Raw genomic sequence first — 14,843 nt, 5'->3', positions numbered from 1 at the left:
CTGCAAGGTCAGCATAGCCAACAGAAGCGAGGCTACGAAAGGATTTGGTGAGGACCTGACAATGGTCAGTAAGGGCAAAGACAAGCAAGCGCATAACAAACCTCAAAGAGAGCAATGGCACCTTGCACAGAGCGGTCGGCGTGTTCTACAGCACGGTTGAAACAGAATTCTGAACGGGATGAATTAAGAATAGTGAGGATAAGTCAGTGAACGTACGACGTTGCTCTGGGTCCAAGATTTGACGCGCCAGCTCGCGGCATATCCCAATGATCTCCTCTTCACGCCACTCTGCGACCGAACGGAGGAAGAAGTCGGGATTAACAAAACAGCAGTCGTCTTTGGCGGCAAACAGGCAGTTTGTGCAGGGAACGCCATTCGAGCGAAGGCGGCAGCGGAGGTTGTTCTTGGAAGATGGGCGATCACAAAACAGCAGCTAGGAACGATGAGATACAGGTCAATAAAGATCCAAGAAGGATATACCAGGGAGTTCGCGAGGTCTACAAGCACCGGGTTGCAACCAGCAGGATCGTCTAGAAGACGATGACAGAGGTTGTCGTGAATAGCACCGAGGCCAGCTCAGCCAGAGACAAATGAGAGGATGTGTTGGCAGGATGTGCACCTACTTTTGCTAGCAAAAACGTGGCTGCTGGTGAAGAGCCTTACTCACAAAACTGGGCAACGGCCCATCCCAGCCAAAACCAGGTATTGTGACAAGAAATGTGACATTGAATCAATTGTGAATATCTCAATGAGTTTGATAGCTATGACTAAGCTATTACCATATATATAAAGGCAAATCACCATTTCTTCAGGCCGAAGACCCGGATAAACATCTAGGGGGGCTTGTAAGCTAGAGCAAAGGTATACATCCTAATTGGGCTGAAATTGATGTATTTTGACATAGCCATCAAAAGCACTGATGTCAATCAAAAATCGTTCCACACTGATCACTTTATCTTGAGGCCATCAATTCCATCATCAATACCATGATCTAACACCTAAATATGAATAAAATGATTTTTTAAAAAGTGTGACATTTGTGACCCTGGGGCTGTTGCCCAATTTTGTGAGTAAGGCTCTTCACCAGTAGCCACGTTTTTGCTAGCAATTCTGAGTGAATGAGCTGGTGTTGGACATGTCCAGCGCCAGGCAGGAATAGATGAGTGAGGAACGAGAGGACAGGGCGGGCTTTTATGGGCCACGATAGCAGCTACGTTCGAGGGATGCTGCGGCTGGGCGAGCCCTGGGCCAAGCCAAATTGGCACTTCCGAGAATCACGAAGAAGAAAAGTATACAATGGACCGAAATAGCACTGTTGCCAACACGAACATGGCAAACCAAAGATCGATGTATTGCCAAGATAGGGCTGGGCTAGAAGCATACAAGAACGACAAGAATACCAAGAAATGACAGCAATATTTCTGTCAATCCACAAGTTACTGAATCTGAGAAGTCGATAAAGCAATGACACGTTGGGCGGCGGCGATGGTCAGCAAAGGATGCATAGCACCCGAAGCAGAGAGGATGGCGATGAATTGGCCCAGAAATTCACAGTCGTCCCAAGCGGAAAGGAAGGTCTGAAAACCAGAAAAGACTAGGCCATCGAAGGCCTCTGAAACTACCTGAAAGTGGAGATAAGCAGGAAAGAATCAGAAGAACAACAAGCAAACCTGAAACCGCGCAATGGAACCCTGCAAAATACCGTCTAAACGCAGAACGGTTTTGTCATAGAAGGCATCTAGTGGGAAATTAAGCCAAAGATAGAAAGGAGAAATGGTATGAACCGGCCTCAGCAGCATCCATAATACCATGAGAGACTCGGCAAGACAAGTCGAAACGGAATTCGGACAGCTCGGTGCTGCGAAACGACAGGAGGCTATCGAAGAAAATAGCAGGGTCGACGAAGCAGCAGTCGTTGGATCCAGCTGCGACACAGGGCCCGCAAGGAATACCCATAGCACGGAAAACACAAGAAAATCCGAATTGTCGACAATGTTCGCAAGCTTGCAACGTCTGAAGATGAGCGATGAGCAAGGAAGAGATAATCAGGCAGTAAGGCTACCTCGGGACGATGTCTCATAACGCGCTCAACGGCTGGCGAAGAGACGACAAATGGATAGTCCGAAAGTCGAGGGAAATGGGGATGGCCTTGCTCATCAACGACGAGCTGAGGCACAGGTGGAATAGTGCAGGGCTTTCACTGAAGCTGAGAGACCCGGGTCCTGGCAGATATGAAGGTGTCGGCACCACAAGAAGGTGAAGATGTTAAGGAAGTGGTTGGACGAACTACAGGGGAGACACGGAACACCTGTTAATCCCACATATCCCTTGTAGTTAGAATGTACGCTACAGCGCGGTGTGCATTCTAACTACAAATGTTTCTGTAAATGGCCCAATGCTGCAATAAATAGAGTTTAAAGTTGCAATAAATGTAATAATTCTGGGGCACAAGACTTGAATGCTAAGTCGGCAACCTATGCTGCAATATCTACTATAAATATTAAACTAACAGATCGTTGAGGCTTGCCAAAAAAGGCATTTTTAGTTCAAAGGCACTATAACATGTGTAGACTGTAATATCTGCTATCTCCAGTAACATATTATGATTACTTCACTGAAAGTTGCCAAAAAAGGAAAGAGTTGGTATTACTATACAGCAGGATCTAGTACCTAAGTAACTATAAGATATGACACTGTTATATAACATCTTACTATATTTGTGATATTATGTGATACTATATGTATTGATGGTACTGGTTTTGTTACACAGTGTCATATGAGGTCACAAGTGTCACATATCTCTTAAAAAGGAAATTTTCGCCATTTGACGGGAAAATCATCAGAGAATGTCACACATTGTCACAAAATCAAAGTTGTATATTTTGACTATATAACCACCTTTTCTTTAAGTAACCCATGGTGGCAGCTCAATAAATGTGTGAGCACTAACCCATCACTAGCTCATGTATAACTGATGGGCCTCTATCTTTATAGCTACTTGAGCTAAAAGCATGAATCAAGTACCAGCAGGAAGGGTCTCAAAAGTACTATTGATTGATCAGATATGTTGATGATTATCATATTGTATAATTACTACATTGACCCTTCAGTCCTGAAAAAGAGAATATCTGGTACTTTTAAAATATAAGGTAGCTGACTTGTAAGTTTGCCTACTCTGACCTAAGGCTCTGATGTGTCCCTTCTTAATTCCCAGTGAATGTGGCACTGATAATGCAATACATCCACTCATCAGTGGTATTGATCCCTATCACCCTTGCAAGATAAGCACAGATCTCCAGCTAGCCTTGGTTGATAAAGCTGGGAGAGAGTTCATTTGAAAGGTGTACCATCCATCTATCCTTCAGCCCTTGTCTCTGTATCATTCATTACCATTACCCTGAGCTATTCACTGCCAAGCATGTTAAAATACCAAGTTGAACAGTATTTTGCTGATATCTTAGGGCCACATGCATAGAATCTCATGATCTAAGTTGATCTGAGACCATAGGATGGTCCACCATGCCTCCGCTCATTTATAACCACACAGCAGGTGCTAGGGTGATTCAATTCCCAAAGACCCTAGGTGCTATATAGCACAGGATAGAGATATGCTAGAGGGTCAGGGCCACCAGTTTCTGGGAGGTGGAGCATACCCCTACCAGTATATATCCTTAGATTTCCTCGAACCGCATGGGTGATACCATGGTGAACCCATCATCTTTGTGGTAGATAACACTGATAATAGTACTGTGAGGGATCCAGAACAGATATAAGGTTGATTCAAGTGCTGGACAGGTTCATTTGGAGCCCTATACAATTCTAGGCTTAAGGCTTGCATCATACTTGAAATTAATTTCTGACCTGTTGTAATAGCGAAGGCACTCTCTTTTGCTCTAGGCATACCTACCCTCTGTTCAGCTAACTGTAGCAACACATGCCACAACCACAATGCATTATAGTATGGAGTCCTACTAGACATCCAAATATCCTCATCTATGCATCTTAATGTCTGGTGCTCAGTCTATAGACCCCAGTTCTGCACTCAACTCATCTCGGAATATTGACCCCAATTAATCCTCTGGAAATATAGAGAGATCAATCAGAGTATGTGGGTATGTGTATACACCATATTTGCCGAGTTCTACATATTTGATCTCCAATCAAATCATAGATCATAGCTCCATTGCCAATATAATATATAGTAGTATTCATCAGTCTAATAGAGCATAACAGGATTTTCTGGACATAGTATGTGATGTAAGGCATACCATTTCATAGGGGGATCCCTCTACATGTTTCCCACCTTAATCCCATCAGGGGACCCCTCACCTTCAAGTAGGTTATTAAGAGATTAGAGTGATAGAAATTATGCCATGTATACAGGTGCATGTGATATATAAAATTATGGGGGGTACACACAGCTACTATGGACATCCATTAGACCTGAATGCAACTTGGATCATGATTATCCATGCATTTCTCAGCAAGATATCAAGTGATCATTGTGCCTGATCCAATTTAAAACATGGAAACCAGGGGGAAAGTGGCATAATATTGGAGTATTAAGATATAGGACTATGATCACATCAGAACATCTAAAGCTTAAGTAAATAGCTACCTACCAGTACAACAATCATTTGAATTCATACAGATTTGGTAGACAAATTTCAGCATCAATAGATATGATGAATCATCATGAGATGGTATAGGTATACTAATAACATTATATTTTAAAGGGTACTGGTCTTAATATTCAGGTACCCTTAGTGGTGCTTCAATAACCCATGTGGGTTGTCTACATAGTAAAGTATCACTGTATAAGGCATAGATCAGCTAATAATTGGCCAATGCTAACATAATTACTGAGCTGCCACTATTGGTCACTTAATGAAAGTTGTTCATATAGTCAAAATATATAACTTTAATTTTGTGACGCTTTGTGACATTATCTGATGATTGTACTGTCAAATGGCGAAAATTTCCTTTTTAAGAGATATGTCACACCTGTCACAGCACATATGATATAACACTGTGTAACAGCACATATAGAGCTGAAACAAGTACCATCAATATGAATAGTATGACATAATATAACAAATATAGTAAGATGTCATATAACAGTGTCATATATCATAGTTACTTAAGTACTAGATCCTTAATACTAAGCATTTCTTCTTTTGGTAACTTTCAATGATGTAATCATAATGTATCACAGAGATAGTAGATATTACAGTCTACATGCCTTATAGTCCTTTCAACTGAAATTGCCTTTTTTGGCAAGCCTCAATGATCTGTTAGCTTAATATTTATAGTAGATATTGCAGCGTAGGTTGCCAACTTAGCATTCAAGTCTTAGACCCCAGAATTATTACATTTATTGCAACTTTAAACTCTATTTATTGCAGCATTGGGCCATTTACAGAAACATTTGTAGTTAGAATGTACACCGCTGTGGAGTACATTCTAACTACAAGGGATATGTGGGATTAACAGGTGACACGGAAGCCAGACAAGCTACGAGAAAAAGGCATAATGAGGGAGAAAAGTGTACGCTAACACGAGCGGAAGAACTGTGTTTATAAGGCTCCGGACGAATGCAGACGCGGAAATGGAAGGGCTGGGCCAGCCAGCAAACCACAAAATTATATTACAAGAGTGGTACACGCAGAGAAGGTCCAGGTCTAATGGAGAAGTGCGAATCTAAGGCTAAACGGATAACGCGCCCAAGTGATCTGAATTACTAGGGAGGACTGCAAGGTCAGCATAGCCAACAGAAGCGAGGCTACGAAAGGATTTGGTGAGGACCTGACAATGGTCAGTAAGGGCAAAGACAAGCAAGCGCATAACAAACCTCAAAGAGAGCAATGGCACCTTGCACAGAGCGGTCGGCGTGTTCTACAGCACGGTTGAAACAGAATTCTGAACGGGATGAATTAAGAATAGTGAGGATAAGTCAGTGAACGTACGACGTTGCTCTGGGTCCAAGATTTGACGCCGCCAGCTCGCGGCATATCCCAATGATCTCCTCTTCACGCCACTCTGCGACCGAACGGAGGAAGAAGTCGGGATTAACAAAACAGCAGTCGTCTTTGGCGGCAAACAGGCAGTTTGTGCAGGGAACGCCATTCGAGCGAAGGCGGCAGCGGAGGTTGTTCTTGAGGCAATAGGCGCATTTGGCCATGGGCTGTTGAACGTCAACAAAATACCAACAAGCTATAAGAATTACGCACGGGGAAACGGAAACTAAGGGCCCGCTGGACCTCACAAGAATTGGCAGCGGAAGGATGTTCATGAAGGCGAGGCAGGACGAGTTCGCCATTAGGACCGGTCGAGGGAACAAGAAGGACGGTTAGCGACGGCACTTGAAAGCCAGCGGAAATGAAACTCGGGTCAACCGAGAAGAGCGCGTCGTCGATATAGGTGGGATAAGAGATGGTGGGCATAATTTGTGGGAGAAGGAAGGGCTGGTGAATGGGTTTATAAACGTTGACGCCGCGAGAAGATCTGGCCGCAGCAAGATACCGATCAAGAGAAGACGCGGCTTCTAAACCTGAGTGGGGACACTCAGAATTTTTGAAAAGGGGGAGATGACGCACCGGTGCCACGAGCGCGCAGGAAATCGGCGCCAGAAGATGACTTGGGCTACCAAGCCCGCGGAGGCAAAGCGCGTTTGGCGCCGAGCGCTAAGCGCAATACCGAGCAACTGGAGGAGAGCTAGGCACCGGGGGAGCCTTGGAAATAGGCTGGGGCGGCTTGTCAGCCAAGGAGGGAGAAAGGTATAAAAGGCCACACACCTGTAGTAGATAGACACTGAACTCCAGAGGGAATTCGAGTCATTGGCTCTCGCTTTCAGTAGCGGGCCTTCGCGAAACGACACAGCTTTTATATAACGATTGACGTCTTGAATTGAACACGCGGCCCACCTACGGGGCAACCTCGGAACGATCGAACACGGCCCGGAGACTCTATTGTTAGCCCGAACGGCTTCCCACACGACTGCCTGACCACCACACGTCCCACGACCGTTGACTGACACGTTGATCGCTAAAGTCTTACATCACCCCACACACATCTGAGTTGTTAATTGGATTGCCACAGTCATATATTTTGGCTGGAGCGAACACACCCGCATTAACATCGACAACATTGTACTTGGAGAGCCTCAACTTAGGGTTAGGGTTACATTTGAGATATTATATTCATTGGTTGTGAGTGTTAGTTGGTGTTTGTTGGGTGCTAGTCATCCTTCCCCATTCCCCTGTTCTTTCCCCTTCTCATTCCCCTTCCCCTGTTCCTTTCCACTTGCCTTTGTTGGCTCATCCATTTCCACCCTACCTTTGATTTCACGCGTTTCAACGTGACGACGGGGAACATGCGCCCCAGTAGGAGGAACACACACGTGGGACGCACGTGACCAAGAACGACGTGTCAAGCCATTGCCGAGCCCAACTCGACACCAGGGGACTGGGGAGGTGCTAGGAGGTTAGGAGTAGCGCCTGGCCCGCAAGGGATGTACAATTGTCCCCTCTGCGGCCGGGAATGGGAGCGAGGAGGAGCAGGGGAGGCCAGGAGGCCAGGGTGTCCGATCACCCCTTTGCGGGCCCGCGTATATAAGGCGTGATAGCATACCATGTACTCTATCGCTTAGATCATCTGGAGAACTACCTTACTCCATGCAAGGAGGTGCCATCGACTCATCGGGCCCGACACGACCCGATTCAAACCTTCGACCACTGACAGCGACAAGGGACCGAGTTAACGGGCCCTTTCAGTTTCAATCTACCCCGCCTGCCATACTTGTGGGCCTGACAATTTGTCTGTTTGCATGGCCTGACCCGCAGTCTGACACTACGGCAGTGTATTCCCTGTTGACTCAGGACACTTCGGCCTCGAGGGCCACCTGTCGATTCCACCTGTAGTTGTGTACATTTGACGACTGCACTGAGCGCACTCAGTCAACCAAAAATGTACAACTTTGATTTTGTGACGATTTATGACATTTTTTGATCATTTTGCTGTTCAACTGCGAAAATTTCATTTTTGGGAAGATGTCACCTTGTGATCTCATGCCACACTATGTAGCACAGTGTACGACCCTAGTAGGTATTGGCCTGTATAGGTGCTGACATTTTAGGACTTTCTCTATATTTCCTTTTTAAGTAGTTAGTAAGTAGTCTACAATCAGATAGAACTGACTTACATACCTGGGTAAATGTTGAGGGATTTACTGCAGCATATGTAGCAACCGCTGATTCAGAAGTTACTCTGTTATATATCTAGAAATTATTGCAGTTTTCTTCCAGCATTTACTGCAGCAGAGGGATTTTTGATACTTTCCTTCTAATATGAATTGACGGTCAGGTATACCATCACTTCATATTAGAAAGGATATGTGGGAACTACAGGTGAGATTCTTTGCAGCAAATATAGGTCCATATCCATGAAAAATATATGATACTTACTCTATATTACCCTATTGCTCAAGTTATGCCCCCATATCTGAATAATTCAAGGTTCTTGGGCTTAAATAGGTGCAGGGTGACATCTTGGCACATTGTTGTCATCCAGTTATTGATAGCAGGTGACCATTCTTAGCTCAGTCATGGCTTATTTATAGCGTTCAAGAGCTGAAAGTGAGTCTATAAAGAGATATATTATTACTCTTATATTACTCTTACATTAAGCAGATGTCGTGTGAATGTATGCACATGGCCTTAGCAATTCATTTGCTCCACATTTCCATTTTTAGGACCACTGCTGTTAAGGCCCCAAATTGGTAACAAAAGCTGTAAAATGTGACCAATCCTAATTGGGATACAAAGCTGTATATGATATGTTGAACCCAGTACCATAAAAGCATTATATCTAGGGTAATTTACTAGTATGTACTTATGCAAAGTTTGTCCAAAACCATTTCGCTGACAATATGTTGGTCCATGGCGGTTCGCATCCAGCCGATTCCAGCAGCCGCAGGCGGCATTGGTGTTTGTTTCATTCAGCATATTACGATTCAAGAATTCATACATGGCAATGACGCGCCAAACTAACTTATCGGCGAAAGCGCAACTACAGCGCAGTCGGCTTCAGACTCCCCCGCGATCGCCCGACATCCTCGGGATATGTGCTCGTCACGGTGTGGGTGTGGCATTTCCACGGAAATGCCCGCGTTCATGCTTGCCTCGCGGTGCCCGCGTGCGCGGGGCTGGGCGGAGCGTATCGGATGCTTGTGGGCAGCTATCGATCCCGTTAAGACAACAGAGTAGATGTTGAGCTGTGTGCACGCACTTTGCTGGATGACAACGAGAGTATGTCGCCACCGCTGTTGACGGAGGTGTCCTTCAAGCTGCGCAGGACGCTTCGGGAGTTGAGACTAGTGGGATGTTCAATGGCATTGCCTCACAAGGAATGTATAATAGTCACCTTGCGAAGAACGAGTTTGCAAACACTAGATATTTGGGTCAGTATTCATCGACGAGAAAAGCGGCATACTTCTTGCTTCCATCGCGAACAAGGCCACCCAAATGACTAGATAATATAGTAGTCAGTCATAAATCTCAAAACTCGAAAGGGAAGACGAACAATTGTCACTCATGAGGTGGAACTATAAGTACCTTATGAAATCGAGGAGCGCTTGGGAAGAGGTATACGCACAACGACGAGAGTGACGACGGAGAAAGTGCTAGACAATATTCGATCAGCACCTCAGGATACTTGAGCTTGTGCCGGACCTCGTAACAACGCCCATTTCTGACCATATACAAGACTCAGTTAGCATGACCTCTTCCGAATGGAGACGCGGGACGCACCGATCGTCCAGGTAATGATTTTGTCCATCAGAATGGTCTTCCTATACGACATGAGTGAAGGTATATTGGCAGAGACACCAAGCCACATACTGGCGATGGACGTTATTCCTTTGCTGCCACAAGAGATAGACCAGTGAGATCGTGATTGTGATGTCTTCCGCAGCGCTGAGGCTCCAAATGGCGAGCGACAGCGGCTGCCAGCGCGTGACGAACTCGGGGTTCGACTTCGCATGCAGCGCGTCGATGAAGAGTATAAAGCCGATCACGAGTCGCGCGGCAGAGAGCACGTAGGTAAACGTAGGAATGATGAGCGATTTCGAGAGCACATATATGCGGTAGGAGAAGAACATCTGGACTGCAACTGGATGGAAGGCAAGGGGACCACGATTCGGAAGAACCTACCGCAGACGGCAATGGCAATGGTGAGGAAAAGTGCGGAGACCATAGCGCGGAGCGGCGCGCCGAGGATGGTCGCGGGGTTGCCATAGTCGGTGATCAGATATGTATACGCAGTCTTGGCGACGCATCCGAAGTGCGCAGCCTCACATATCCTGTGGAAAGGCGTCAGCTATAAGCTGCAACAGCAATGTGTTTGGAGTCAGTACCATATGAACAATGCGGTTGCCTTGATGCGCCAGCTGTCATCGGGGAATCGAGTATAATACAGTAGCGGCAAAATCAAATGATTCTGCCTTTTTTGGCAATTTTGTGATGGGAAGCTCTTTTCAGTATTCTAGCAAGAAATACGCAATGTACAGCAAAACTAAAAGTATGGAGGGTAAATAGTAGCTAGTATTTGGTCCAAAGAAAGTTATTATCCTTGAGTAAGCGAAGGCGGCGTGGAAATGAATGATAGACGTCTACGACATACTTCCCAAAAGAATCACTATACCAAATTTCTTCGAGCAACTGGAACAGCTGCATGTTGGTCCGCAGCTCCCAGTAGCGCCTGTCCAAGCGTGCCCGGCGCTTTAACTCAGCCCAGACATTCTCAATTGGGGAGAGATCTGGGGAGAGTGCCGGCCAGTCGAAGACATTGATGTCGTGTTGGTGAAACCAGTCCTTCACAACTCTGGATTTATGCTTGGGGTCATTGTCTTGCTGGAAGACGAGGAAGGTGTGTGGACGGCGTTGGTAGTGCTGATACATTGGTAGCATCGCGTGCTCAAGAATCTCTGTATACTTGACACCAGTCAAGTTGCCTTCGATACGAAAGAGAGTTCCCACTCCATCTGGCCCAATAGCGCCCCACACGTTCACCTTGACCTTGAGTCGGCCATGGGGGAGGTGCCGGCGGATGTTCCTCTCAGTATACACGTCGACGGCGTGTGTATCGAATGCCATCCGATGCCGCAAGATTGACTTTGCTTTCATCTGAGTTGATAAAGACTCCCTGGTTGAAGACACGCTCATCGGTCCAGCTCTGGTTCTTCTCATACATTGTCTTGCGTTGCTGGACATGTGAAGGCTGGAGGTTGGCCTTCTTGCGTCGGACAAACCCCCCAAGACCACGACGTGTGAGTAGAGCGTGTCGGACCTGGGAAATCGATAGAATCAGATGTTAGTGTGTAGAAAAAAAGTATTGACACGCACTGTGCGTTCCGGGACATCAGGAATCACTTTGCGATGAACATCCGCCGCAGTCTGCAATTCTCCCGACTCAATCCGCTCAACCACCTCGTCTAATGTCTCCTCTGAGATCTTGGGTTTGCGTCCACACCTCCCAATCTTCCCATTATAATAGCAGTCTCCATGATGCTTCTTGACAGCGCGCGAACATTTGCTGCGATGACGCAGGGTTGGATGGCCTTGAATGGCGACCATTGTGCAATTTGTTGATAGGTTAGGTGAAGCTCATCATGGAGAATGATAGCTTTTGCGCGCTTGGTGGGTGTACATTTAGTCGCAGGATGCTCAATGGCACGTCGTTGGGGTGTGGTTGGAGGTGTCCGCACCATACAGTGGCGAAAAGAGGGCAAAGGAGGCAATGTGACATGTTATTGATCGTAACTACCAAAAAAGGCAGAATCATTTGATTTTGCCGCTAGTGTAGATATACCCTTGTACGGTCGTGATCCCTATTCGTTGGGGTTAGAGGCAACGTATTGGAGGGATAATTCTTGAAGTCACCGAACAACACCGATGAGAAAAGTACGCCAATGAGCAGCGCGCCTAATAACAAGCCATGAGTGGGATTCAGGTGATAAAAGGACACCCACCTAGGGTGGGATTGGGGTCGAATATGATTTGAGTCGTCGACATGGCCTGGGTCTCTTGGGATCGCAATCAGACGTCTGCAGTATGTCCTGCGGCTTTTATAATCAGAGCGGGACTGTAGAGGCGCTGGAGAACCCGTCCGCATGTCGGATCCTACTAGAAGAGTGGAGGGCGCCACAGTACTAATACTGTCCACAGAGTAGCATTTGACAGTTTGTTGTCGAGTAGATCGAGAGTTCCCGTCTTATATATGGCGCGCGCCATGAATAGCGTGAGATTGAATGTTAGCTGTTTGATGCCGACGCCGCGCGAAGGCCGGGCGCGACGTCCAACGACAGAGTCAGGACAGGGTCTTGATCCACATAGATGGAGAAGAGGCGAATTGGAATTGGGGAGACTTCGCATGTGGGAATTGGGGTATCAGTGCTAGTGTTGTTCAGGGCCGGGCTGCCCTGCCAAGCCCCATTTAGGGCCGGGCTTACCAGGGCTGAGGCTTGACTTGAGGTCAAGCCCTGGCCCTAGGCCCTGCCCTGCCCTGCCCTGCCCTGGGCTTAGGGCTCAGGCCTTGCGTATAACACAAGTGAAACGCAAAAGTTTGATTACAACTTAAGTAGCTAGGACTCGTCATCTGTAAGATAGCAGTCATCAGCGAGGTCCAATCCATCCTCCACAACCTTGAGCTCTGATTGAATTTGGCCCTCCTTCACCTCTTCATTCTCTAGCTGCTGCTCATACGAGAGTGTTTCCTGCATCTCCGGATACCAAATGTTGTGTTTCAATGCAAACTTCAGCGTTTGAAGCGCTTCCACCACGTCCGGCTTCAATCGGTTGCGGCGTTTAGTAATTGTGAGGCCAGCGGAAGAGAATACCCGTTCACACGACACAGACGACGCAGGAATGGCAAGGTAATCACGCGCCAAAGAAACCCATGTGGGGTCATAAAGGTAGCCATTTTGCTGGGTGAATGTCAGGTGGGAATCGTTGGGAGTATGGAGAGACTCGGACTCACGGCCCACCAGTTCAAGACAGTTTGCTTTTCGTTGAGCGTGTCTTGGTGATCGAAATAACGGTCAAATGCAGTGTCAACATTGGGCCCCGATGGGATGGGTGCAGGACCTGGAACTATGAGAACATTTGTATCGGAGCTTGACTGAATGGGAGTATCGTCTTCGTCTTCATCATCCGAGACCGTAAAGAGATGCTGGCCTTTCTTCGACACCTTCGATTGCCGATATGGGACTGCTGGCCCTTTGTGGATCTTCTCAAAGCGAGTCTTGAACTGGATTTTGACGTGAGGAAACAGCCGATGAATAGCGGAATACACACAACCGATTTGACACTGGCCTTGGCCGCCTCGTATTCATCCTTAGTCCAATATGCCTTTAGCCATGCCAGCTTCATAGTCGGTTCAAGTACTAAGCAACGTTCGTCAGTGCCAATTGTTGTACAATGCGAGGACCAAGAAGACTACCCATTGCCATGAGGTACGCGTCAGAGGTTGCAGAGCGGTCATAATATTCTGCAATCAACTCAAGCGCTTGGTCTAGGGCTGGCTTGAACTCTCCAAACTCGGGTTTGCTGGACATCGCAGTCCATCGCTGGTGAATACGCTCGAGAGCAGGGATTACAAGGTGGAGAGTCGGGTACTTCTCCGCCGAACCCAGTTGTTGGGAGTCATCGGCAATCTAGACAGTCAATATCCACCGCTCTAGAAGCAGTATTTGAGTTGACGTACTCGAAGAATCTTGATCATCTTCTTGATTCGAGCCCAGTCTTCCTCCTCCATCGTCAACTTGTCAACCTTTGCCTTCTGTTTTGTGGTGAGACTGTCATCGCACAGAAGCTCAAGCCGGTAACGTTTTACAGCCTGGAGGAGTCAATGTTATATGATCTTGAAGTGAGTCGAGCACACAGACACACCTTCTTAAGCTGATACCCACGTCCAATGAAGTAGAAGAACGAGGACCACCGAATCTTCATGTCGAGAACAAGTTTTAGTGGTTTTTGAAGTTTTTCCTTGGTGGATTCAGCAGCCGCTGCAAGTGCCACCTGAATGTCTCGAAACTTCTTTTGCTGCTTATCACTTGAGCGGGACTAGAAAGAATCAGAGCAGTTTTAGAGTGAAACATATTTTACCTTGACCGCTAAAGCGCGTAACTTTCCTGCAGAATCTCCTGCAGTCGTTGGAATGTGTGCCTCGGGATTATGCGGATCGTAAGGTTTTGACGGACTGACTGCCGCAATAAACCGTTGGGCTGCCAAGTTGACGACATGCGAGAGACAACTGTAATCGATCAGTTGGAACAGGCACGGTGAGGTACCCATACCGAATACGACAGTTTACATCTTCATATTTCTCGCCTGTATCAAGTGCAACTAGTCGGGCAAATTCCTTCATCATCGTATCGTTGGCGTTTGTGTTGTCTGATGCAACAAACCCAACCTAGATAGTTCGTATGAGAGAAGGTGAAAGACATCGACTAAAACACGCACCTTTGAGCAGATATCTACCCGTTTACAGATCTTGTACAGCGCTTGGCCTAAATGCCGCCCGGAATGGTTGGCTAAATTGACGAAGCCAATAACGCGCGTAACCAGCTCCCAACTACGGTCAAGACCATCACCGGTCTCTGCAATATAGTGGGTATTGACATCGAAGTAGCTATCCCGATTCCCTCCATCCCACCCGTCACACGCAATGGGAATTTCACCACGAACTTTCTGAATCATCATGAGTGACATGATAGATACCCCGTATTGACGCACTGAGAGAGCTTCCCGAGTTTCCCGTATGTAGGCCTGGAACATGTCGATAATCTG

Source organism: Mycena indigotica (genome assembly GCF_014461135.1).
Source record: "Mycena indigotica strain 171206Taipei chromosome Unknown Mind.scaff0013, whole genome shotgun sequence".
Classification (NCBI taxonomy): Eukaryota; Fungi; Basidiomycota; class Agaricomycetes; order Agaricales; family Mycenaceae; genus Mycena; species Mycena indigotica.
The sequence above is the reverse complement of the archived record's forward strand: the minus strand, read 5'-3'. Positions refer to the sequence as shown.